The 26,584-nt window shown below is 46.2% G+C and overlaps 1 protein-coding gene across 1 annotated transcript in view; it reads right to left on the minus strand.

Annotated features, from left to right (window-relative positions):
• Positions 1-24,157: 24,157 nt before the first annotated feature.
• Positions 24,158-26,584, minus strand: part of LOC129694860 (murinoglobulin-2-like) — a 138,737-nt gene continuing 136,310 nt past the window's right edge. Inside the window, exon 38 of the mRNA XM_055631616.1 lies at positions 24,158-24,258. The gene's annotated coding sequence lies outside the window, so the exon portion shown is untranslated. The remainder of the gene's footprint in view (positions 24,259-26,584) is intronic.

The following is a 26,584-nucleotide window of genomic DNA, read 5'->3' on the forward strand; positions in this document are numbered from 1 at the left end:
GGGTGGGAGGGGTCTTTAATGATCTTCCCGGCCCGTCTCAGACACCGTTTTCGGTGGAGGGCATCCATGGCAGGGAACGGGGCACCGATGAAGTACTGCGCGGTTTTCACCATCCGTTGTAGTGCCTTCCTGTCCGCTACGGTGCAACTGCTGTACCATACCGTGGTCCCACATAAGAGATTAGTATACAAACTTAAAGCACATTGGGGGTTCAGTATTGATGTGGATAGAGAACTGGCTGGCAGACAGGAAGCAAAGAGTAGGAGTAAACGGGTCCTTTTCAGAATGGCAGGAAGTGACTAGTGGGGAACCGCAATGCTCAGTGCTGTGACCTCAGCTATTTACAATATATATTAATGATTTGGACGAGGGAATTGAATGCAACATCTACAGGTTTGCAGATGACACGAAGCTGGGGGGCAGTGTTAGCTGTAAGGAGGATGCTAGGAGGCTGCAAGGTGACTTGGATAGGCTGGGTGAGTGGGTAAATACATGGTAGATGCAGTATAATGTGGATACATGTGAGGTTATCCACTTCGGTGGCAAAAACAGGAAAGTAGACTATTATCTGAATGGTGGCCGATTAGGAAAGGGGGTGATGCAACGAGACCTGGGTGTCATTATACACCAGTCATTGAAAGAAGGCAGGTACACAAAAATGCTGGAGAAACTCAGCGGGTGCAGCAGCATCTATGGAGCGAAGGAAATAGGTGACGTTTCGGGTCGAAACCCTTCTTCAGACAAAAGGCATGTAGGTGCAGCAGGCAGTGAAAAAAGCGAATGGTATGTTAACATTCATAGCAAAAGGATTTGAGTACAGGAGCTGGGAGGTTCTACTGCAGTTGTACAGGGTCTTGGTGAAACCACACCTGGAGTATTGCGTAAAGTTTTGGTCTCCTAATCTGAGGAAAGACATTCTTGCCATACAGGGAGTATAGAGAAGGTTCACCAGACTGATTCCTGGGATGTCAGGACTTTCATATGAAGAAAGACTGGATAGACTCGGCTTGTACTCGCTAGAATTTATAAGATTGAGGGGGCATCTTATAGAAACTTACGAAATTCTTAAGGGGTTAGACAGTCTAGATGCAGGAAGATTGTTCCCGACGTTGGGGAAGTCCAGAACAAGGGGTCACAGTTTAAGGATAAGGCGGAAATCTGTTAAGACCGAGATGAGGAAAACATTTTTCACACAGAGAGTGGTGAATCTCTGGAATTCTCTGCCACAGAAGGTAGTTGAGGCCAGTTCATTGGCTATATTTAAGAGGGAGCTAGATGGGACCCTTGTGGCAAAAGGAATCAGGGGGTACGGAGAGAAAGCAGGTACAGGATACTGAGTTGGATGATCAGCCATGACCATACTGAATGGCGGTGCAAGCTCGAAGGGCCAATGTCCTACTCCTGCACCTATTTTCTATTTTTCTATGTTTCTATGTTACAATCGTTCGCATGCGCTGCATTGCAGTGAAAGAACCACAGTTACATACAAAAATGCTCAAGTAGTCAATCAGTCCAGTTGCTGTGAAAGGAATGGGGTTTGAGGGAGAAAGTTTGTCATCCCATGAAGAATTCTGCGGAAGAAACGTCATCAGATATGTTGAAGCGGAATTCACTGGCATTGGATAGTTATATGGACGGGAAAGGAATGGAGGGTTATGGTCCGAGCGCAGGTATATGGGACTAGGGGAGAATACGTGTTCGGCACGGACTAGAAGGGTCGAGATGGCCTCTTTCCGTGCTGTAATTGTTATATGGTTATATGGTTATATGATTATAATAGATTGGATTATGTGCAGGAAGCTGAGATGTGCAGTCAAGCTATCTGTGGAAGTTAGTGCATGCACCCTATGACCCAAGGTGGAGATGTGGCCATTCAAGAAACGGAAGATCATAGTCATAGAGCGACACAGTGGAAACACGCCTTTCGGCCCAACGTGCCCAGACCAGCCAACATGTGCTAGGTACACTAGACCCACCTGCCTGAGTTTAGTACATATCACGCCAAACCTGCCCTATACATGTACCTGTCTAATTGTGTCTGAGACATTGTTATATACCCAGCCTCAATTACCTCCTCTGACATCTTGTTCCATACACCACTACCCTTTGTATGAAATAGTTATCTCTCAGACTCCCCTCTCAACAAAATCGTATGTCTTTATTACGCCGCCGATGTGTCATACAAAGGGTGGTGGGCTATGGCACAAGCTACCAGAGAGGTTGTGACCAGTCCACCGTTTAAGGAATCGTAAGACAGTTGCATGGATAGGATAGGTTTGGATGGATATGGAACAAAACGCAGGCAGGTGGCGGAGCTGGGACATATTGGCCGGTATGGGCAAGTTGGATCGGAGAGTTTGTATGACCTTCGTTCCACTCTCACACTTCCATTTGTTTGTGAACCGCAATACACTACCAACGACTACACATTTCCCCCAATGATTTATTTACTTGAGGCGAAGCAACACCGTCTTTCTGACTCACTGATTCCACAAACATGGTCACAAATCGATCCTAGCTGTAATGTACATTACCAGCTAGAATAACACCCGACTGCAATTTATGTAAATATATCAATGGATACCGCTGAAAATAGGAAATAGAACAAAATAGATTGCAATATTTACCTTCGTTGCTCACAGGCCAGAGTTTCAGTTACTGCGAATACGTTTAAAAAATTGGATGGTCTAATTATATGGAGAGTAAAGTTTCCCCAGTGATATAAAATGGAGTCTCAAGGAACTGCAGATGCTGGTTTACACAAGAATGACAGAAATGTTTGATTAACGCAAAAAGTCGGGTAGCATCTCTGAAGTGTGAGGGAACTTAATTTCGAGTGCAGACAAAAATGCTGGAGAAACTCAGCCGGTGAGGCAGCATCTATGGAGCTCACTCGCCCTCTGAGTGCTGCCTCATCCGCTGAGATTCTCCAGCATTTTTGTCTACCTTCGATTATCCAGCATCTGCAGTTCCTTCATAAACACATAATTTCAAGTGCACTGCGATTCACATGTATATAACTAAAAGTCTTATCTTGACCACTTCCTGCCTGCGCTGTATATTGATTTTAGATCTTACTTTGCCCCGAAGATTTTTCCCATCGATGAAAAATGAAAATGTTATGAATGTTTAAAAAACCTTGAGAACAGTTGATTGATTCTCTCGCCTGTCAATTACCACGATGAAGGGTTGGGGGGGGGGGGGGGGGGGGGGGGGGGGGGGGGGGGGGGGGGGGGGGGGGGGGGGGGGGTGGGGGGTGGGGGTTGTTGGGGGGGGGGGGGGGGTTCAGGATTATAAAACCCCGAATGCCTGGACGTGAGTCAGTCACTTTGGAAGATTACGAGGGTGAGAATCGACTGTGATTCTAGGCTGTGAATCACCTGAACTGTGAGTCTACAACGTACATGGAATAAATTATTTGTTACACCTTAATTACAAAGCCATAAGTTGTTTGGCTCGCTGCCATGCCTGTGCTTGAAACCGCAATGCGTGGTCAGGTCCGACTGTGTTTGGAAGGAATACATGCTTCATTAGGTCCAACTGTGTTTGGAAGGAATGAATAGAAACATAGAAACATAGAAATTAGGTGCAGGAGTAGGCCATTCAGACCTTCGAGCCTGCATCGCCATTCAATGTGATCATGGCTGATCATCCAACTCAGTATCCCGTACCTGCCTTCTCTCCATACCCCCTGATCCCTTTAGCCACAAGGGTGAGGTCACAGATACACTATAATGACCGAAAATAATAAGATTATTAAAGAGATACCAGTTTAAGATATGACCATTCGAGGGTGGGAGCGGAGGGCACGTATTCCCTCAACGTTCCTCCTCATAAAATAAAGATCAAACTTCAAACTGGTAAGTTCTCGTTTAATCTTACTATTTTACTTCGGAGTCACGTGAGTGACTACGTGAAAGATTTCAAAGCTCTGTGACCTCATGCCGTGGAAACGAGTCCATGCTTCACAACTGCCTTGGTAGTTAGGGAGAAATTGTTAATTATATTCAAAACATTCATACCAATTATTTAATGGAAATGATAAATAATATCTAATTAATTCAAATCATAACCCTGTATTCTTCAGGGATAAATTATCATACAGAACTTCAAATGTTCCCCGAAAACGTTCCCATACTGCTAACTGGTTTGTTATAACATTTCTGAAACGTTTTCTCTGACAACCATCCTGCGATCCTGAGGATTTGGTCCATGGATACATCAAGGCGTTTTGCTGCGGATGTAGCTGCAGCCCTGGTGGAGTGATATTTAAATATGTTATTGTCCACTCCCGCCTATCTTAACCCATATTTCAGCCACCGCGAAATGGTCTGAATTACACTCTACGGTACAGTTTCTTATAGCTGATTAAACGCCATTTCCTTGCCTCTGATAGCCTTTGTACTTTCACTGTATAACAAAACGTGCTTCACTATACAGAGGCGTTTGTCCTCCGGGCAGGCCATCAATTCTATGACCTGCTCCGCTGATCCTGGCCTGTTTAATAATACGGTCCTGGATCACAAACCCCAAACTTCCTGCCGCCATAGTGAAGCCATCCACTTACTTTTTGCAATAACTGGACCTTATGCGCTGTGACTATCGCCATCAGCATTACCATTTCTTAGTTAGTTTATCCAGATTTAATGCTGTAGCCGGCGACCAATTCCTTAGCAAGGTCAAGACCACACTTACATCCCAGATATAGTAGTATCTTATTTTGGTGGCTTGGTGTTAACATTGCCTCTTAAAATTTTAACTACCAGAGGATGTGATCCCACAGACTGTCTTACTGTTCCTTGCCACCAATAACTTGACAATGCACTTCTGGCACTATTCACAGTGCTGTAACTCAGTCCTCCATAGTGCAGGCTGGTGAGAAACTCTAACACCGCCGGAACATCCTTATTTCTGTGGTCCAGAAGGTTATTATGGCAGTAATTCGTCCATTTTTAATATGACCTAAATACTGTTTTTGTGTAGACCTTCTTTGTGCTGCTGTGATCATGTCCACAGTTCTTTTTAATAGCCCCATGTCCCGTAGCGGTCTTTTAGAGTCTACAACCTACTAAATCAATATTTTCTATGACATGGATAGCTATCCTGAGTTACTGGATGCACCAGTAACTTAGGACTATGTCTTACAGTTATACATGGTTCCAGCACCATGTCCTGTACCCCGGAAAAACCATAGTTGGGTAAGCCAATCAGGTACTAAGACATCCCCGATGCCGATTCCTGTTGAATTTCCCTTAGTACCCAATTAATAAAGTAGAAAAAGGAGGAAATACATAAATGAAATCTCCCCCCCCCCTAGTGCAGTGAAACAGCATCTGTAGCTTCTGCCTCAGGATCTGGTACCAATGATACATACCTCGGTAACTGGTGATTTAAACCTGGATGCAATTCTAATATCCGGCCTTACATACTTTACTGTGATTTCAGCAAATACCGTTCTATCCAACATCCATTCAGTACTTTCAATAAATTTTCGTGACCTGGTGTCTGCCACTGAATTAGTATCCCTGGTAGATATGTAGCCGATAACCAAAATTCCTTTGGACACACCATTGCCAAATTGAATTTTCCAATTCATCACAAGATGTTGATATATTTCCACCCATATGACTTATATATGCCACCACCGAGGTATTATCTATCTACCATCTAACATGCTGCAGTTTCATTCCTGAGCAATAAGATTTTAGCCCATGAAATGCACTTAACATTTCTAAGTACTTATACCCTTAGTGTTAAGTAGGTTAGCTTCTTGTATATTGCATCTCCCCCATAGCTCGAGATGATATCAGTTGTACCGTAACCAATTGCACTGGCATCTGTTTGTAATAGCACAGACGGGTTGTGAATAACTATTGGGTTGGAGCAATACTTAACATTGTGTTCCCAACATTGTAATTCTTTTATAGCTTCTATCGTTAGCTCCATTGGCCAAAATAAATGGCCTCTATAATTTTGAGCCCATTGAACTCTGTGGCTTTCCCTATTAGTAAAGTCATTAACATATTAAATGTGTTAATGGTGTCAATTTTGACTTAAGTGGATGGACAATGAATCCCAGCTGTTCAAACAATTGTTTAGTGGCAACCACTGCCTAACATGCCAATTCATAAATTATTCCCACAATAAGGATATCATCCAACTATGCCATTACTCTATGATTTTGGTGTTGCAGCAGTCCCAAAGCTGGTTTAAAAATTTTCTCCTGTTGGATCTTGAATAGTAAAGATCTTAAAGATTAATACTTGCCATAAACTAGCCTGCTGAAAACTAACTCTTTAGCACTGCTAAAAGTATCCATTTTTAAAATGAATATATTGCACAACATTGTGAAGCGTTGATAATCCATAATAATACGGCAACCCCCATCTTTCTTATTTCTAATAAAGATGTTTGAGACAAATCCTGTTGTTCAGGTTTGGTTTATTCCATTACCCTTTCAGTAAGCATGTATATCTGTCCGGTATATGTTGTACTGGAGGGTTTTGTTTGTGTAGAAAACTCTATCAGATATCCCTTAAAACTGCTAAGGATATATCTGTCCATAGATATATTACACCAAGCTTCAACATGAAGTTGCAATGTCCCTCCAACTTCCGTGCTCCCTATTAATGCTGGAGCCCCAAATTCACCTACCTCCATGGTTATCGGTGGTAACCAAGTTATTTTCTTGGTTTCATTCGCGGTTGTGGAGGGCCTAAAGGTTTAGGTTAGGGTAGATGCTGACGTAGAGGCTTTTGCATCTTCCACAGTGGTCGTCCCGGGCCAAACCCTAAACAGGACGCTGCTGCTGGGTACCTCTGCCCAATTCTTTGTAGTATAATTACAAACACTACCTCTCTTAGGATGCACATAAGGTTAATGTCTTCCCCAGATATCCTTTGGATGCTCTAATCAGCCCCAAAGTCGAGCCTCCTCATCCAATTCTTTAACCTGTTTGGACAGGTCTCCCCCAAATAACGGGGTCTATAGCCCTTTGCTTACATAGTATAGCGAACTTAGGGTCTAGAGCTGGCTGAATGGCCCTCTTTCTAATATATTTAGTTCAAACTGCACATTGCAAAAAATAGTGCTAATGGCATCCTTGTGGTCACTAATTATGTCCACCTTTCTAACATGCGGGCCAAAGCTGTTATGCCCGCCATGAGACCTTTCAGAGTATTTTGGATTTTAATATCCCGACTCCTAACGGCCTTCCCAACATGTCTGCAAGTGCACCTGTAACACTGGCTACATTAAGAGCACCACAATATCCCGGGGTATAAAACCTTGCCAACACTTCAGCAAAAAGTATTAGCTTGAAGTTGATGGGTGGACATATATTCAATACTCACAGCCATCCTTCTCGAGATCATTCTCAGTGTGTTCCTGCTGGCAGTACTGGCTCATCATGTTCAGCAGGTTGTTTTATCCCACCCTTCAATAGGGGAAGGTGGCTCCATCACCTGCTCAGATTTTACCCCGTCAGACCTTCCATACCCTCCTCAGAGGCGTCTGATATTTCATGCAGCCCTTATGGGAAACTGCTGTGGGACTTATATTTTTTGCCCACTGTGGCTCTCCTCCAATCCCGGAGCCTGCCACTGTGGAGAAATTCTTTTTTTTTTTTTTTCCATCCTGGCCTCTAGGTCTTTGCCAGTCTGTTCTTGCTGGAAATATTTGCCCACCATGTCCAGCAACTGTGTTTCCCTCATCCTCCATATGGGAACGTGGCTCTGACTCTTGTTCAGAGTCTGACTCAGGCAGCCCTTGAACACCCTCTTCAGAGGAGGATGAAATGTCCAGCAGCCTTTTCTGGCAATGTGCTGAGGGACTTACACCTTTGCCTGTGTGGCTTTTATCCATATTCTGGAGCCTGGCACTGTGGAGAAATTCCTCCCACAACCGCTCCAGCCGACTTACGTGCTCTCCCGCACTGGTCGATCGCGGGTGTTTATTTTTATCCCACCGCTCCTGCCGACTTTCGTGCCCTCGGGCACTAGTCACACGCGGTTTTTGTCGCAGCCGGTCCCCATGCCTACCGGCTCTGGTTGCTCCCGGCCGCTCCAAGTGCCGTTGTTCGCCGTCCCGGTACTCGTCGGAACATGTTGATGACGGCCCCACATGCTGCAGCCACTCGTACTGGTTTCCGAGCTCTGCAGATGTGGTCGCTGCTGGCTGCTCTATACCCTGCAGCTGGTCATCGTTATTGCGGTATAGATAAGTATTATCCGGCGACTTTTCCAGCTCACTTTCGCAGTGATAGGTTTTCCGTTTTGCCTTCCCGCCCGGTCTAGAATTTGTTTTTCCCGGCGCGGGGTTTAAATCTGGCACAGCTGTCTCAGTACAAGCTGCCTGTGCCGGCGGCTGCTGCTGCGGGTCCCCGGCACCTTGATATGCGATATGGCACGCATGCGTCCGTAGCGGGCTTCTTTCACGTAGTCACTCACGTGACTCCGAAGTAAAATCTCCCTGCTCCTATACTCAAATCCTTTTGCTATGAATGCTAACATACCATTCACTTTCTTCACTGCCTGCTGCACCTGCATGCCTACTTTCAATGACTGGTGTATCATGACACCCAGACCTCGTTGCATCACCCCTTTTCCTAATCGGCCACTATTCAGATATTAGTCTACTTTCCTATTTTTGCCACCAAAGTGGATAACCTCACATTTATCCACATTATACTGCATCTGCCATGCATTTGCCCACTCACACAGACTATCCATGTCACCTTGCAGCCTCCTAGCATCCTCCTCACAGTTAACACCGCCCCCAGCTTCGTGTCATCCGCAAACCTGGAGATGTTGCATTCAATTCCCTCGTCCAAATCATTAATATATATTGTAAATAGCTGGGGTCAATAGCCTTGCGGCACCCCACTAGTCACTGCCTGCCATTGTGAAAAGGACCCGTTTACTCCTATTCTTTGCTTCCTGTCTGCCAGCCAGTTCTCTATCTACATCAATACTGAACCCCTAATACCATGTGCTTTAAGTTTGTGTACTAATCTCTTATGTGGGACCTTGTCGAAAACCTTCTGAAAATACAGATATGACACATCCACTGGTTCTCCCTTATCAAACTAGTTACATCCTCGAAAAATTCTATAAGATACGTCAGACATGATTTACCTTTCATAAATCCATGCTGACTTTGTCCAATGATTTCAACACTTTCCAAATGTGCTGCTATCCCATCTTTAATAACTAACTTTCGCAGTTTCCCCACTACCGATGTTAGACTAACTGGTCTGTAATAACCCGTTTTCTCTCTCCCTCTCTTTTTAAAAAGTGTGGTTACATTAGCTACCCTCCAATCCTCAGGAATTACTCAAGAATCTAAAGAGTTTTGAAAAATTATCACTAATGCATTCACTATTTCTGGAGCTACTTCTTTAAGTACTCTGGGATGCAGTCTATCAGGCCCTGGGGATCTATATGCCTTTAATCCATTCAATTTACCTAACACCACTTCCCGGCTAACCTGGATTTCACTCAGTTCCTCCATCTCATTTGACCTCCGGTCCCCTGCTATTTCCGGCAGATTATTTATGCCTTCCTAGTGAAGACAGAACCAAAGTAGTTATTCAATTGGTCTGCCATGTCCTTGCACCCCATGATCAATTCACCTGTTTCTGACTGCAAGGGGCCTACATTTGTTTTAACTAATCTTTTTCTCTTCACACATCTATAAAATCGTTTGCATATATTAATGCTATATTAGGTCCGACTGCTTTTAGTACAAATGTCCCGCTCATTCCGTGACTTCCGCTTAGTGAACAGGTCGCGCTGATTACGTAATTTCCGGTAAGTGCAGCGGTTGCAGAAATGCCGCAACTGCGGAAGCCCCATAGTGGAGAGGCCGCGCTCAGCCGTGTGAGTAGATTCAAGAAAGTGTGCGTGAGGTATAGGGTGTATGTGTGTGTGTGTGTGGAGGGGGGTGAGTTTATCTGTGTGTATGTGTCTGTGAGTGTATGTGTGTGTGCGAGTGTGTGTGTGAGGTGGAGGGTGTGTGTGTGTGCGTGTGCGCACGCATGTGCGTGTGTGTGTGTGCGTGTTGTTGCGTGTGTGTGTGTGTGTGTCAATATGCTGGCCTGCAATCTGGTTGAAATGCTGTGAGATTGTAATTGCTGGCCTGCGCTCTGCTAGAAGTGCTGTGAGATTGGATTTGCTGGCCCGCACACTGCTTGAAGTGCTGTGAGATTGTAATTGCTGTCCTGCACTCTGCTTGAAATGCTGTGAGATTGGATATGCTGGCATGCACTCTACTTGAAGTGCTGTGAGATTGGATTTGCTGGCCTGCACTCTGCGTGAAGTGCTGTGAGATGGATGTCCTGTCCTGCATTCTGCTTGAACTACTGTGAGATTGGAATTGCTGGCCTATACTCCGCTTGAAGTGCTGTGAGATTGGATTTACAGGCCTGCACTCTGCTTGAAGTGCTGTGAGATTGTATTTGCTGGGTTGCATTCTGCTTGAAATGCTGTGAGATGTGATTTGCTGGCCTGTACTCTGCTTGAAGTGCTGTGAGATAAGATTTGCTGAGCTGCAATCTGCTTGAGGTGATGTGAGATCAGATTTGCTGAGCTGCACTCGCCTTGAAGTGCTGTGAGATTGGATTTGCTGGACTGCACTCTGCTTGAAGTGCTGTGAGATAGCATTTGCTGGCCTGCGCTCTGCTTGGATTGCTGTGAGAATTGATTTGCTGGCTTGCACTCCGCTTCAAGAGCTGTGAGAATGGATTTGCTGGCCTGGACTCCGCTTCATGTGCTGTGAGAATGGATTTGCTGATTTGCACCCAGATTCAAGTACAGTGAGATTGAGTTTACTGGCCTGCACCCCGCTTCAAGTGATGTGAGATTGAATTTGCTGGCCATCCCAACTTCAAGTGCTGTGAGATTGAATTTGCTGGCCAGCACCCTGCTTCGAGTGCTGTGCAATTGGATTTGCTGATCTGCACAGGCTGCTTGAAGTGATATGAGATTGGATTTGCTGGCCTGCAGTCTGCTTGAAGTGCTCTGAGATTTGATTTGCTGGCCTGTACTCTATTGAGGTGCTGTGAGATTGGATTTGCTGAGCTGCACTCTGCTTGAGGTGATGCGAGGTCGGCTTTGCTGAGCTGCACTCTGCTTGAATTGCTGTGAGATTGGATTTGCTGGCCTGCAGTCGCCTTGAAGTGCACCTGACTTCGGTGGTAGCAAAGATGCTTAAGTCAATTATTAAAGAGGTAATAATGGGACATTTGGATAGCAGTAAAAAGGATTCCAAGCAGTCCAAGTCAGTATGGATTTATGCAAGGAAAAATCATGCTTGACAAATCTTCTGGAATGTTTTGAGGCTGTGATAAATTAAATGGATGAAGGGGAGCCAGTGGATGTAGAGTACCTAGACGGTCAGAAAGTCTTTGATATGGTCCCGCACGGGAGACTGGTGACAATAGACAATAGGTGCAAGAGTAGAGGCCATTCGGCCCTTCTAGCCAGCACCGCCATTCAATGTGATCATGGCTGATCATCCCCAATCAGTACCCCGTTCCTGCCTTTTCCCCATAACCCCTAACTGCGGGATCGTTAAGAGCCTTGTCCAATTCTCTCTTGAAAGCATCCAGAGAACCTGCCTCTACCGCCCTCCGAGGCAGAGAATTCCACACACTCACAACTCTCTGTGAGAAAACGTATTTCCTCGTCTCCGTTCTCAATGGCTTGCCCCCCTATTCTTCGACTGTGACCCATGGTTCTGTACTCCCCCTACATAGGGGACATGTTTCCTGCCTCCATCGTGTCTAAACAATCTTATATGCTTCAACAAGAAACCCTCTCATCCTTCTAAACTTCAGAGAATACAAGCCCAGCTGCTTTATTCTCTCAGCATATGACAGTCCAGCCATTACGGGAATGAACCTTGTAAACCTACGCTGCACTCCCTCAATAGCAAGAAAGTGGCAGGGGGATAGGAGCATGAGCAGAGAGACAGAGGGGTGTAAAATGAGATTAGAAGCAATAGGTAGCAAGGTGAAAACTAAAACTGGCAGGCAGACAAATCCAGGGCAAAAATCAAAAAGGGCCACTATTCAACAACATTGTTGGGTTATGAGTGTTGTAAAAACAGGCCTGAAGGCGTTGTGTCTCAATGCAAGGAACATTCGTAATAAGGTGGATGAGTTGGATGTGCAGATATTTATTAATGAATATGATATAGTTGGGATCACGGAGACAATGCTCCAGGGTGACAAGGCTGGGAGCTGAACATCCAGGGATATTCAATATCCAGGAGGGATAGACAGAAAGGAAAATGAGGTGGGGTAGCGTTGCTAGTTAGAGAGGAGATTAACGCAATAGAAAGGAAAGACATTAGCTCGGAGGATGTGGAATCGATATGGGTAGAGCTGCGAAACGCTAAGGGGCAAAAAACGCTAGTAGGATGTTGTGTACAGGCCACCTAACAGTAGTAGTGTTGGGGATGGCATCAAACAGGAAATTAGAAATGCGTGCAACAAAGGTAAAACAGTTATAATGGGTGACTTAAATTTACATATAGAGTGGATGAATCAAATTGGCAGGGTTGCTGAGGAAGAGGATTTATTGGAATGTATGCGGGATAGTTTTCTAAACCAACATGTAGAGGAACCAACGAGAGAGAATGCTATTTTAGACTGGGTATTGAGTAATGAGGAAGGGTTAGTTAGCAGTCTTGTTGTGCGTGGCCCCTTGGGCAAGAGTGACCATAATAAGGTTGTTCTTCATTAGGATGGAGAGTGACATTGTTAATTCAGAAACAAGGGTTCTGAACTTAAAGAAAGGTAACTTTGAGGGTATGAGACGTGAATTGGCCAAGATTGACAGGCAATTCATTCTTAAAGGGTTGACGGTGGATGTGCAATGGAAGACATTTAAGGACTGCATGGATGAACTACAACAATTGTTCATCACAGTTTGGCAAAATAATAAATCAGGGAATGTAGTGCATCCGTGGATAACAAGGGAAATCAGGGAAAGTATCAAAACGAAAGATGAAGCATATAAATGAAGCACTCGGACCGAAAATCTAGGGGGTGAAGAAGAAAAAGGATAATAGAGAATGTGTGGCGGTGGGTTTCTTAAATCTGTATATTTTAATGCTAGGAGCATTGTATTGCTAGGAGCAGAGAGGCCCAGGACCGTTGGTGGGCAGTGGAGGAGGGTCAAGGCGGTGAGTATATAAATCGGGCGCGGGGCTTGATTTCACCGAGGCCCGGGGCCGTTGGTGGGCAGTGGAGGAGGGTCAGGGCGGTGGTACTTAAATCGGGCACGGGGCTTGTTTTCACAGAGGCCCAGGACCGTTGGTGCAGTGGAGGAGGGTCAGGGCAGTGAGTACTTAAATCGGGCGCGGGGCTTCTTTTCACAGAGGCCCAGGACCGTTGGTGAGCAGTGGAGGAGGGTCAGGGCGGTGAGTATATAAATCGGGCGCGGGGCTTGTTTTCACAGAGGCCCAGGACCGTTGGAGAGCAGTGGAGGAGGGTCAGGGCTTTTACCGAAATCCGTAACGTTCCACACTCCATAGGGAGGGTTCTGGTGGAAGCCGCTGATTGGTGGAAGCAGACTAGAGGAAGCAGCTGATTGGGTGCAACCTCAGGTTAGCATTTGTGCTTTCTGGTTAAAGGTGCAGTGCTTTAGTAAAGGTACAGTGGGCTAAAGGTACAGTGGGTTAAAGGTGCAGTGCTTTAGTAAAGGTACAGTGAGCCAAGGGTACAGTGGGTTAAAGGTACAGTGCTTTAGTAAAGGTACAGTGAGCCAAGGGTACAGTGGGCTAAAGGTACAGTGCTTTTTGTTTATATAATAAAGGTGCAGTTTAAAGGTCACGAGGGAGCAGCTGTTGTGAGTCAGATACCTGCTGATTTCTCCCAGCAGTTTCTATTGTATTATACTGGTATCAGATCCAGGGTAAGGCGGGAGAATGACAGTCAGAGCAGTATACTGTTCTGGATGTCAGATGTGGGAGGTCATGGTGTCGGATGGCCCTCCAGACGTCCACATCTGCACCAGGTGCAGCGAGATGGGGCTCCTAAGGGACCGTATTAGGATCCTGGAGCAGCAGCTCGATGACCTCGCTCTGATCAGGGAGAGTGAGGAGGTCATAGAGGGGAGTTATAGAGAGGTGGTCACTCCAAAACCACGGGAGAGAGACATGTGGGTCACGTTAAGGAAGGGCAAGGGGCAGAGGCAGGAACGAGTGAGTACTCCAATGTCGGTACACCTTGCAAATAAGTACTCCTGTTTGAGCACGGATGGGGGTGACAGCCTACCCGGGGGTAGTGACAGCGGACGGGCCTCCAGCACAGAGACCGGCCCTGTTGCTCCAAAAGGTAGGGAAAAAAAGAGGGCAATAGTAATTGGGGACTCTATTGTTAGGGGGTCGGATAGGCGATTCTGTGGACGCAGTCGGGAGACCAGGATAGTGGTCTGCCTCCCTGGTGCCAAGGTCTCGGACGTGTCTCAACGCATCCAAGATATCCTTAAATCAGAGGGAGAGGAGCCTGAGGTCGTGGTACATATAGGTACCAATGACATAGGTAAAAAAAGGGAAGAGGTCCTGAAGGGAGGATTTAGGGAGTTGGGAGGAGAGTTAAGAAAAAGGACCAAAAAGGTAACAATCTCAGGATTACTGCCTGTGCCACGCGACAGTGAGAGTAGGAATGGAGCGAGGTGGAGGATAAACGCGTGGCTGAAAGACTGGTGCAGAGGGCAGGGATTCAAGTTCCTGGATCATTGGGACTTCTTTTGGTGAAGGTGGGACCTGTACAGAAAGGACACTTTCACTTTCACTTGAACCCGAGGGGGACCAATATCCTAGCGGGGAAATTTGCAAAGGCAGCTGGGGAGACTTTAAACTAGAATGGTTGGGGGCGAGGGACTCAAATAGCGAAAGGTAGTAGACAGAATGGGAGGCAGGAAGCAGAAATGGGAAGCACTCGGACACAAGAGGAGAAAGAAAAAAAAGGAAATAAACAGAGAATAAGAGACGGGGGTTTTCTTAAATGTGCATATTATAATGCTAGGAGCATTGGAAGAAAGGTGGATGAGCTTAGAGTCTGGATAGACACCTGGAAGTATGATGTTGTGGCGATCAGTGAAACGTGGTTGCAGGAGGGCTGTGATTGGAAACTAAATATTCCAGGATTTCGTTGCTTCAGGTGTGATAGAATTGGAGGGGCAAGAGGTGGAGGTGTTGCATTGCTAGTCAGGGAAGATATTACAGCAGTGCTTTGGCAGGATGAAGGTGTGGTAAATTGGATTAGTAAGTATGCAGATGATACCAAGATAGGGGGTGTTGTGGATAATGAAGAGGATTTCGACAGTCTACAGAGTGATTTAGGCCATTTGGAAAAATGGGCTGAAAGATGGCAGATGGAGTTTACTGCTGATAAATGTGAGGTGCTACACCTTGGCAGGACAAATCAAAATAGGACGAACATGCTAAATGGTAGGGGATTGAAGAATACAGTTGAACAGAGGGATCTGGGTATAACTGTGCATAGTTCCTTGAAGGTGGAATCTCATATAGATAGGGTGGTAAAGAAAGCTTTTGGTATGCTAGCCTTTATAAATCAGAGCATTGAGTATAGAAGCTGGGATGTAATGTTAAAATTGTACAAGGCATTGGTGAGACCAAATCTGGAGTATGGTGTACAATTTTGGTCGCCCAATTATAGGAAGGATGTCAACAAAATAGAGAGAGTGCAGAGGAGATTTACTAGAATGTTGCCTGGGTTTCAACAACTAAGTTACAGAGATAGGTTGAATAAGTTAGGTCTTTATTCTCTGGATCGCAGAAGGTTAAGGGGGGACCTGATAGAGGTCTTTAAAATGATGAGAGGGATGGACAGAGTTGATGTGGACAAGCTTTTCCCTTTGAGAATAGGGAAGATTCAAACAAGAGGACATGACTTCAGAATTAAGGGACAGAAGTTTGGGGTAATATGAGGGGGAACTTCTTTACGCAGAGAGTGGTAGCAGTGTGGAATGAGCTCCCAGTGGAAGTGGTGGAGGCAGGTTCATTGGTATAATTTAAAAATAAATTAGACAGGCATATGGATGAGAAGGGAATGGAGGGTTATGGTATGAGTGCAGGCAGGTGGGACTAAGGGGAAAAAAATTTGTTCGGCACGGACTTGTAGGGCCGAGATGGTAAAGTGGATGACCCTAGAGCCTGGATTGACACCTGGAAGTATGATGTTGTGGCGATCAGTGAAACATGGTTGCAGGAGGGCTGTGATTGGATAGTTATATGGATGGGAAGGGAATGGAGGGTTATGGTCTGAGCGCAGGTATATCGGACTAGGGGAGATTATGTGTTCGGCACGGACTAGAAGGGTCGAGATGGCATGTTTCCGTGCTGTAATTGTTATATGGTTATTATATGGAAACTAAATATTCCAAGATTTCGTTGCTTAAGGTGTGGTCGAATTGGAGGGGCAAGAGGTGGAGGTGTTGCATTGCTTGTCAGGGAAGATATTACAGCAGTGCTTTGGCAGGATAGATTAGATGGCTCGTCTAGGAAGGCTAATTGGATGGAACAGAGAAGTGGGAAATGTGTAGCAACACTTATAGGGGTGTATTATAGACCGCCAAATGGGGAGCGAGAATTGGAAGAGCAAATATGTAAGGAGATAGCAGATATTAGTAGTAAGCACAAGGTAATGATTGTGGGGGATTTCACCTTTCCACACATAGACTGGGAAACACATTATGTAAATGGGGAGGACGGTTTGGAGTTTGTAAAATGTGTGCAGGATAGTTTTGGATTGTTAGGGAATGAGACAGGTCAGGTGGCAGAGGTATGCGTTGGGGAGCACTTCGGGTACAGTGACCACAATACCATTAGTTTCAATATAATTATGGAGATGGTCAGAACTGGACCTAGGGTTGAGATTTTTGATTGTAGAAAGACTAACTTTGATGAGATGCGAAGGGATTTAAAAGGAGTGAATTAGGACATTTTGTTTTATGGGAAGGATGTAGAGGAGAAATGGAGGACATTTAAATGGGAAATTTTAAGAGTACAGAATCTTTACGCCCCTGTTCGGTTGAAAGGAAATAGTAAAAATTGGAAAGAGTCCTGGTTTTCAAGGGAAATTCAACATTTCGTTCGGAAAAAGAGAGAGTTCTACAATAATTATATTGTCTCTAGGCAGCATGGAGTAAATGATGTGCTTGAGGAGTATAAAGAATGTAAAAAGAATCATTAATCATTAATCATAAAGAAATAAATTAGAAAAGCTAAAAGAAGATATGAGGTTGCTTAGGCAAGTAAGGTGAAAGTAAATCCAAAGGGTTTTTACGGCTATATTAATAGCAATAGCAACGAGGGATAAAATTGGACCATTAGAGAGACAGAGTGGACAGCTATCTGCAGAGCCAAAAATAGATGGGGGAAGACATTGAACAATTTATTTTCTTCGCTATTCACCAAGGAGAAGGACATTGAATTATGTGAGGTAAGGGAAACAAGTAGAGTAGCTATGGAAACTATGAGATTCAAAGAGGAAGTACTGACACTTTTGAAAAATATAAAAGTGGATAAATCTCCAGTTCCTGACAGGATATTCCCTGGGACATTCAGGGAAGTTAGTGTAAAAATAGCAGGGGCTATGACAGAAATATTTCAAATGTCATTAGAAACGGGAATAGCGCCGGAGGATTGACGTACTGCGCATGTTGTTCCATTGTTTAAAAAGGGTTCTAAGAGTAAACCTAACAATTATAGACCTGTTATTTTGACTTCAGTGGTGGGCAAATTAATAGAAAGGATACTTAGAGATAATATATATAAGCATCTGGATAAACAGGGTCTGATTAGGAACAGTCAACATGGAATTGTGCCTGGAAGGTCATGTTTGACTAATCGTCTTGAATGTTTTGAAGAGGTTACTAGGGAAATCGATGAGGGTAAAGCAGTGGATGGTGTCTATATGGACTTTAGTAAGGCCTTTGACATGGTTCCTCATGGAAGGATGGTTAAGAAGGTTTAATTGCTGGATATTAATGGTGGAGTAGCAAGATGGATTCTTGTGGGGTGCCTCAGGGATCTGTGTGGGTCCACTGTTGTTTGTCATGTACATTAATGATCTGGACGATGGGGTGGTAAATTGGATTAGTAAGTATGCAGATGATACTAAGATAGTGGGGATGTGGATAATGAACTAGATTTCCAAAGTCTACGGAGAGATTTAGGCCATTTGAAAGAATGGGCTGAAAGATGGCAGATGGAGTTTAATGCTGATAAGAGTGAGGTGCTACATCTCGGCAGGACAAATCAAAATAGGACGGACATGGTAAATGGTAACGAATTGAGGAAAGCAGTTGAACAGAGGGGCCGGGGAATAACTGTGCGTAGTTCCCTGAAGGGGGAATCTCATGTAGATAGGGTTGTAAATAAAGCTTTTGGTGTGCTAGCATTTATAGAAACATAGAAATTAGGTGCAGGCCCTTCGAGCCTGCACCGCCAGTCAATATGATCATGGCTGCTCATCCAACTCAGTATCCCGTACCTGCCTTCTCTCCATATCCCCTGATCCATTTCGCCACAAGGGCCACATCTAACTCCCTCTTAAATATAGCTCATGAACTGGCCTCAACTACCTTCGGTGACAGAGAATTCCAGAGATTCACCACTCTCTGTGTGAAAATCCGAGCATTGAGTATAGAAGTTGGGATGTAATGTAAAAATTGTACAAGGCATTGGTGAGACCAATTCTGGTGAGACCAATTCTGGTATGGTGTATAATTTTGGTCGCCCAATTATAGGAAGGATGTCAACAAAATAGAGAGAATACAGAGGAGATTTACTAGAATGGTGCTTGGGTTTCAGCAACTAAGTTACAGATAAAGGTTGAATAAGTTAGGTCTTTATTCTTTGGAGCGCAGGAGGTTAAGGGGAGACTTGATAGAGGTCTTTAAAATGATGTGAGGGATAGACAGAGTTCACGTGGATAAGCTTTTCCCATTGAGAGTGGGGAAGATTCAAACAAGAGGACATTACTTCTGAATTAAGGGACAAAAGTTTAGGGGTAACATGAGGGGGAACTTCTTTACTCAGAGAGTGGTAGCTGTGTGGAATGAGCATCCAGTGGAAGTGGTGGAGGCAGGTTCGATTTTTCATTTTTAAATAAATTGGATAGGTATATGGATGGGAAAGGAATGGAGGGTTATGGTCTAAGTGCAGGTAGATAGGACTAGGGGAAAATAAGTGATCGGCACGGGCTTGTAGGGCCGAGATGGCCTGTTTCCGTGCTGTAATTGTTATATGATTAAATTAGCCAGAAAAGGCAGCCTACCAGAGGACTGGGAGTAATTTAGCAGAGGAGGACAAAGGGCTTAATTAGGAAAGGGAAAATAGATTATGAAAGAAAACTGGAAGGGAACATAAAAACTGACTGTAAAATGTTTTATAGAAATGTGCAGAGAAAAAGATTAGTTAAAACAAATGTAGGTCCCTTGCAGTTAGAAACAGGTGAATTGATGTTGGGGGACAAGGACATGGCAGACCAATTGAATAACTACTTTGGTTCTGTCTTCGCTGGGGAAGACATAAAAAATCTGCCGGAAATAGCAGGGGTCCGGGCGACAAATGACATGGAGAAACTGAGTGAAATCCAGGTTAATCGGGAAGTGCTGTTAGGTAAATTGAATGGATTAAAGGCCAATAAATCCCCAGGGCCAGATAGGCTGCATCCCAGAGTACTTAAGGAAGCAGCCCCAGAAATAGTGGAAGCATTAGTGATAATTTTTCAAAACTCTTTATATACTGGAGTAGTTCCTGAGGATTGGAGGGTAGCTAATGTAACCCCAATTTTTAAAAAGGGAGGGAGAGAGAAAACATGGAATTACAGACCAATTAGTCTAACATCAGTAGTGGGGGAAATGCTAGAGTCAGTTATTAAAGATGGGATAGCAGCACATTTGGAAAGTGGTGAAATCATTGGACAAAGTCAGCATGGATTTATGATAGGTAAATCATGATCGAATCTTATATAATTTTTCGAGGATGTAACTAGTAGAGTGGATAGGGGAGAACCAGTGGATGTGTTATATCTGGACTTTCAGAAGGCTTTCGACAAAGTCCCATGTAAGAGATTAGTATGGAAACGTAAAGCACACGGTTTTGGGGATTCAGTATTGATGTGGATAGAGAATTGGCTGGTAGACAGTAAGCAAAGACTACGAGTAAACGGGTTATTTTCAGAATGGCAGGCAGTGAGTAGTGGGGTACCACAAGGCTCATTGCTGGGACTCCATCTACTTACAATATATATTAATGGTTTGAATGTGGGAATTGAATGCAACATCCCCATGTTTACGGATGACGTGAAGCTGGGGGGGGGGGGGGGGGGGGGCAGTGTTAGCTGTGAGGAGGATGCTAGGAGGCTGCAAGGTGATTTGGGTAGGTTGGGTGAGTGGGAAAATGCATGGCAGATGCAGTATAATGTGGATAAATGTGAGGTTATCCACTTTGGTGGCAAGAACAGGAAAGTAGACTATTATCTGAATGGTGGCCGATTAGGAAAAGGGTAGATGCAACGAGACCTTTTGGTCATGGCACACCAGTCATTGAAAGTATGCATGCAGCTGCAGCAGGCAATGAAGGAAGCGAATGGTATGTTAGCATTCATAGCGAAAGGATTTGAGTATAGGAACAGGGAAGTTCTACTGCAGTTGTACAGGGCCTTGGTGAGACCACATCTGGAGTATTGGTTACAGATTTGGTCTCTTAATCTGAGGAAATACATTCTTGCCATAGAAGGAGTGCAGAGTAGGTTCACCAAACTGATTCCTGGGATGGCAAGACTTTCCTATGAAGAAAGATTGGATAGACTCGGCTTGTACTCGCTAGAATTTAGAAGATTGAGGAGGAATCTTATAGACATTTACAAAATTCTTAAGAGGTTGGACAGGCTAGATGCAGGAAGATTGTTCCCTATATTGGGGGATTCCAGAACAAGGGGTCATATTGTAAAGATAAGGGACCGAGATGGGAAAAACATTTTTCACTCAGAGAGTGGTGAATCTCTGGAATTCTCTGCAGAAGGTAGTTGAGGCGGGTTCATCGGCTGTATTTAAGAGGGAGTTAGATGTGGCCCTTGTGGCTAAAGGTATCAGGGGTATGGAGAGAACGCATGTACAGGATACTGAGTTCGATGATCAGCCATGATCATATTGAATGGTGGTGCAGGCTCGAAGGGCCGAATGGCCTACTCCTGCACCCATTTTTGTATGTTTATATGTTTCTAATCTCCTTTATCAAATTTGGGGACCGAAACTGCACACAATACTCCACTTACTAGGGCTTTGTACAACTGCAGAAAGACCTCTGCCCCTTTACTCGAATAATCTTCTTATAAAGGCCATTCGCTTTCTTCACCGCCTGCTGTTCCTGCATTCTTACTTTCATAGACTGGTGAAAATAGGACCCCCATTTCCCGCTGTACTTCCCCTTTTCCCAACGACGCCATTTAGATAGTAACCATCCTGTTTTTGCTACTAAAGTGGATAATCTCACATTTCTCCATGTTAAACGTCATTTGCCATGCATCCGCACATTCCCCCAACCTGTCCAAGTCACCCTGCATTCTCATAGCAAATGAGTGTTGACTAAAATTAGAGCACGTGGTATTGCGGATAGGGTATTGACATGGATAGAACATTGGCTTGCAGACAGGAAGCAAAGAGTAGGAGTAAACGGGTCCTTTTCAGAATGGCAGGCAGTGGCGAGTGGAGTGCCGCAAGGCTCAGTGTTGGGGCCGCAACTGTTTACCTTATATATTAATGATTTTGAAGAGGGATTTAGGAGCAAGTTTGCGGATGACACACGGCTGGGTGGCAGTGTGAACTGTGAAGAGTATGTTAGGAGGTTGCAGGGCGACCTGGACAGGTTGAGTGAGTGGGCAGATGCAGTATAATATAGATAAATGTGAGGTTATCCACTTTGGTGGCAAAAACAAGGGGGCAGATTATTATCTCAATGGCGTTGGGTATCCTTGTACATCGGTCACTGAAAGTTGGCGCGCAGGTACAGCAGGCAGTGAAGAAAGCTAATGGAATGTTGGCCTTCATAACAAGAGGATTTCAGTATAGGAGTAAAGAGGTTCTTCTGCAGTTGTATAGGGCTGTGGTGAGACCACATCTAGAGTATTGTGTACAGTTTTGGTCTCCTAATTCGAGGAAGGACATTCTTGTGATTGAGGCAGTGCAGCGTACGTTCACAAGATTAATCCATGGAATGGCAGCACTGTCAAATGAGGAAAGATTAAAAAGACTAGACTTGTGTTTACTGGAGATTAGAAGGATGAGGGGGTTCTTATAGAAACATATAAAATTATGAAAGTTCTGGACATGCTAGATGCAGGAAAGTCAAACTGCTGCATCGAGGCTCCCAATGTTGAAGCCCCCGCCGACCGATGAAAGGCCCCGCAAACGGCCCGATAGAAGCCGTACGATTCGGGGCGGACGAATCTGCTGTTGCTGGAGTTCGGAGTCGGTCACCAACCAGGTCAGCTCCTGATGTTACTGTCCACAGGGACCACGCATGCGCTCGCGCTGTGTCCCCCCCAACAGGCAAGAGTTGGTCTTGGCATCATGTTCAGAAAGGGCACGACGGACCGAAGGGCCTGTTCCTGTGCTGTTCTATGAAACTGCGGATGATGGAATCTTGAGCAGGTAACAAAGTGCTGGAGGAACAGCGAGCCGGGCAGCATCTATGCAGTGAAGGGACGGGTGGTTTTTCGGGACGAGGTCCTCCTACAGACTGCACCATTTCCGCAGACGCTGTCTGACTCGTAGAGTTCCTCCAGCACTTTGTGTTTTGCAGGAAGATAGTAGGGGAGCGAGGGGGGGGGAAAGGAAGGAAGGAGGAGTAAGAGGAGAGGGGGGGGGGGGCGGGGAGGAGGGTACAGTGGGAGGGAGGTGGGTGGGTTGAGACGAAAAAAGTGGAGCAAGGGAGGAGAAATAAAGCAAAGTGGGAAGGTAAGAGAGAAAAGGAAAGGAACTGAATAGAAAGATGAGGAGCGAGAGGGGTACCAAGATGGGGACAGAGAAAGGTGCTTTAAAGCGTAGAGGGGGAGAGAGGGATGGACAAACAGAAGGTGGGTAAGAGAGGGGAGAGGGACAAAGAAATGGGCTTAGAGGGAGAGAACGAAAGGGAGCGGGAGAAAGGGATATGGAGAGCAAAATAAAGAATGGTGAGAGAGAATGGGAGAAGGAAAGGAAGAAGAAGGTAGCAAGAGGGAGAGAGAGGGGTAGAGTGAGCAAAGGAGGGAAGGGGTGGGAGTGAAAGGGGAAGCAGGTGGAGCAGACAGAGGGGTACAGAGGGGGTAGCAAGAGATGATTGAGATGGAGAGATTGAGGTAATAGGACGAAGAGAGAAATGGAAGAGTGTAAGACAACAAGATTGAGAGACAGGTGAAGTGAAGGGGGATGGACATAAGCGAGAGGGAGGTGGGAGAGGCAGGATGGGGAGTGAGTGAGAGTGGGCAGAGGGAAGAATAAGGGTGGATTGGTGGAGAAACAGAGAGAAGGTGAGGGAGAAATGGAAAGAGAGCAACAAAGAAAGGGAGAGGTGGCAGGGAGTGTGTGGGTGAGTGCGTAGAGGAATGTGGAGGAAGATTGGGGGGCAGAGAGAGTGGGAGGGGCAGAGAGGGGGAGAGTGGAGGGGCAGGGAGAGTGGAGGGGCAGGGAGAGGGAGAGTGGAGGGACAAGGAGAGGGAGTGCACAGAGAAGCAAGGTGAACACTGCTGAAAACACGCCATGTGTGGCCTCGCAAACGTCTTGTACTGCTGCACAATAACGTCCCAACAGCAAGACTCCATTCCCAGGCTGACAAAGACCAATGTAACAAAACCCTCTTTACCACCGTATCTACCCATGACTGAAAGCAGGGAACAATGTCTTGGCACTCCAGTCGACTGTTCGGTGTGGTGGAACGTGCGTGCGTACGTATGCAGTGCATGCGTATGTGTGCGTGCGTGTATGCACATGTGTGTGTACATGTGTGCATATGCTTGTGTGTGTATTGACATGTGTCGCACATGTCCGTGCCACTGGAGTAGTGCCCCAAGCAAGGGTGCTGGAGTGAGCAGGTGTGTACAGGATGGGGAGGTGAGGATTGAATAGAGACATGAGGGGGATTGATTTAATCATTTATTGAGGCTGATTGTTGATTGTTCTCGGCTTCTGTCCGGTGCTGGGAGCCACTGTGTTCGACCCACTCGACCCGCGGCCTCCTTCACTGTCAACACAGAGCATGGACTGTGAGTTTGGGCTTTTGCTGCCCTTGCCTTGCCCAGCCTCCTCTCCGGTCCCATGCCCCCGCCCCGGGGCTGCCAGCTTGGCTAGTCGGGGTGAATCTGGGTGCTTGCTTGCCGGGCAGGAGATTGGTGCAGTAAGGTAGTGGGTCCACGCCGGCCACTCGCCATGCAGCTGGGGAGGGGCTAGCAGCAGGTTGACCCAGGGTTAGTCACGAAGTGCCGGTGTAATACCAGGCCTGGACTCACAAACCAGTACAGCAGAGGAACAGGCCCTTCGGCCCACAGCGCCTGGAGCGGGGATGTAATCCGGACCGCTACTAGGCAGGGAGTTGCAGGGGCCAGACCCGGGAACAGTCACTTCATCTTCCAGGCTTCATTCTGCTAAATCTCTTCTGCATCTTTACAAAGTGCCCCCATCCAGTGGTGCAGCGGTTAGAGCTGCTGCTTTACAGCGCCAAAGACCCAGGGTAATTCCTGACTGCTACTTTCCTACAGCTACTGCCCATCCTGACTAGTGTGTAGGGTATGTTAGTGTATGGGCTGCTGGCTGTATGGGTTTGTTCTTTCTCCCTGTGACCATGTGAGTTTCCTCCGGGTGCCGTTTCCCTTCACAATCCAAATATGTACAGATTTGTAGGATAATTGGTTTGGTAACATTGCACATTTCCCCAGTGTATAGGATAGTGTTAATATACGGTGTGATCGCTTGTCGGCAAAGACACGCTTGGACGAAGAGCCTGTTTCGTGCTGTATCTCTAAAGTCTAAAATCCTTCCTGTAAGGGGGCTGACCAGAACTGCACACAATACTCAAAATACAGTCCAATCAGACATTTATAAAGCTTCCTGACTCATATACGCAATGAACGTAGGCAGCCGTCCACATCTGCGCCAGGTGCGTCGAGATGGTGCTCCTAAGGGAGATTTACAGAGAGATTTAGGCCATTTGGAAAAGTGGGCTGAAAGATCGCCGATGGAGTTTAATGCTGATAAATGTGAGGTGTTGCATCGACAAATCAAAATAGGACGTCCATGGTAAATGGTAGTGAATTGAGGAATGCAGTTGAACAGAGGGATCTAGGAATAACTGTGCAGTTCCCTGAAGGTGGAATCTCATGTAGATAGGGTGGTAAAGAAAGCGTTTGGTGTGCTGGCCTTTATAAATCAGAGCATTGAGTATAGAAGTTGGGACGTAATGTTAAAATTGTACAAGGCCAAAAGAGATGGGAGAGATATTGAACAATTTCTTTTCTTCGGTATTCACCAAGGAGAAGGATATTGAATTTTACTTCGGAGTCACGTGAGTGACTACGTGAAGAACCCCGCCAGGACGCATGCGTGGCATATCGCTACACGCATTGCACGAGTCACAGCAGGGGGAACAATGTTCCCCTAGCGGCAAAATTTGAAAGCCGGGAACAGCAGGGAAGAAGACTCTGCATTCCAGAATTTGAAAGTCGGGAACAGCAGGTAAGAGACTCTGCGTTCCTTCCACTTACCTTTTAGGTGGAGACATGGACCGGATCCATGACGGCTGCAGGAAGCTGGCGGCAGCAGCAGCAAACGGCACGCTGATCTCCCGTAATGGGAACAGCTGTGCCCGACTTTGCTCCCGCGCCGGGCCCGGCCGGTCGGGAGAGGTAAGCATACACAGAGTCGTTGACTCTGAATAGCCGCGAGCGGCCAGTGCCCGTGCCCACTGGGGGCCGGTTGGAGCGGCTTTAGGAGCAGCCGCGAGCGGCCAGTGCCCGAGCGCATGGGAGCCGTTTGGAGCGGCTGGGATCGGGGCTCCAAGCAGCCGCGAGCGACCAGTGCCCGTGTGCATGGGGGTCGGTTGGAGCGGCTGCAGCAGGTACAAAGCAGCCGCGAGCGGCCAGTGCCCGAGAGCCGGTTTGAGCGGCTGCAGGAGAAACAAAGCAGCCACGAGCGACCAGTGCCCGTGTGCATGGGGGTCGGTTTGAGTGGCTGCAGGAGAAACAAAGCAGCCGCGAGCGGCCAGTGCCCGAGAGCCGGTTGGAGCGGCTGCAGGATGGGGCAACAGCAGCCGGGAGTGGCTTATGCCCGAGAGCATAAGAGCCAGTTGGAACGGCTGCTGGAGGAAATACCCCAAAGTGGCAGGAGATGGAGGCTAGCCACAGTGGGCAGATAGTGAGCCCCACAGCAGTACCTCTTGTAGGGCTGCACAGTGTTTCTCACTCATCAAAGGGGAACACCGAGAGTCAATCCTTGGAGTGGCTGCAGGAACTGGAGCAGGAGCAGCCTCAGGAGGAACGGCTTCAGGAGCAGCCGCGATGGCCAGTGACCATATA

Source organism: Leucoraja erinacea, unplaced genomic scaffold, assembly GCF_028641065.1.
Source record: "Leucoraja erinacea ecotype New England unplaced genomic scaffold, Leri_hhj_1 Leri_82S, whole genome shotgun sequence".
Classification (NCBI taxonomy): Eukaryota; Metazoa; Chordata; class Chondrichthyes; order Rajiformes; family Rajidae; genus Leucoraja; species Leucoraja erinaceus.